Source organism: Chrysochloris asiatica, unplaced genomic scaffold (assembly GCF_000296735.1).
Source record: "Chrysochloris asiatica unplaced genomic scaffold, ChrAsi1.0 scaffold00057, whole genome shotgun sequence".
Lineage (NCBI taxonomy): Eukaryota > Metazoa > Chordata > Mammalia > Afrosoricida > Chrysochloridae > Chrysochloris > Chrysochloris asiatica.
This window is the reverse complement of record NW_006408575.1, coordinates 12,402,337-12,403,026: the sequence shown is the minus strand read 5'-3', so window position 1 is coordinate 12,403,026 and position 690 is coordinate 12,402,337.

Genomic DNA, 690 nt, shown 5'->3' with positions numbered 1-690 from the left:
ACACCCAGGGCTCCTCTGATGATACCTTGATGGTGTGGATTGTGTCCCCAGACCCTGTCATTCCTCACTCCATCAATGGCCAGAAGGGCCTTGTGATTTCCTCAATGCTCCCTGAGGAATGTCAGGCAATCACATGCTTTGTTACATTAGGGGCAAGGCTTTCTCAGGGTCAAAGCTCTGCATTCCATACTTGAAGCATTTTCTAAGTTAAAGGAGATGGCTCAGGTATTTTCCACTTAAAGCCCAGGCTAACTTAAATTCTGTGGGTCCCTCCCTGTTACCTCTAGGTCTCTTTTGTTATACACAGTAGTAGCTATTTCTAACAGTTAGGAAGGATTAGGATGAAGTCCCAAAGCTAGCTTCTGCAACTTCCTGTGAATGTCTGGGCAGGATTTATTTATGAAGGCAGTGTTTATTATAATCACTCCTTCCAGTGAGTTAGGGTCTAAATTAGTAAACTTTGAGATTGTTTCCACTAGGCTACCTCTGAAGAGTGCTGGGTTTTCATCCTTTCTTTGATTAATTATTATCATTTTGGAAAAGTCTACTGGCTTAATTTGAATTTTCTTCATTCCCCCCAGGAGAAAAACATGGCATCAGGATTGAAGGAAGACTCATTAACAACCTGAGATATGCAGATGATACAACCTTGATCGCTGAAAGTGAAGAGGACTTGAAACATTTACTTAT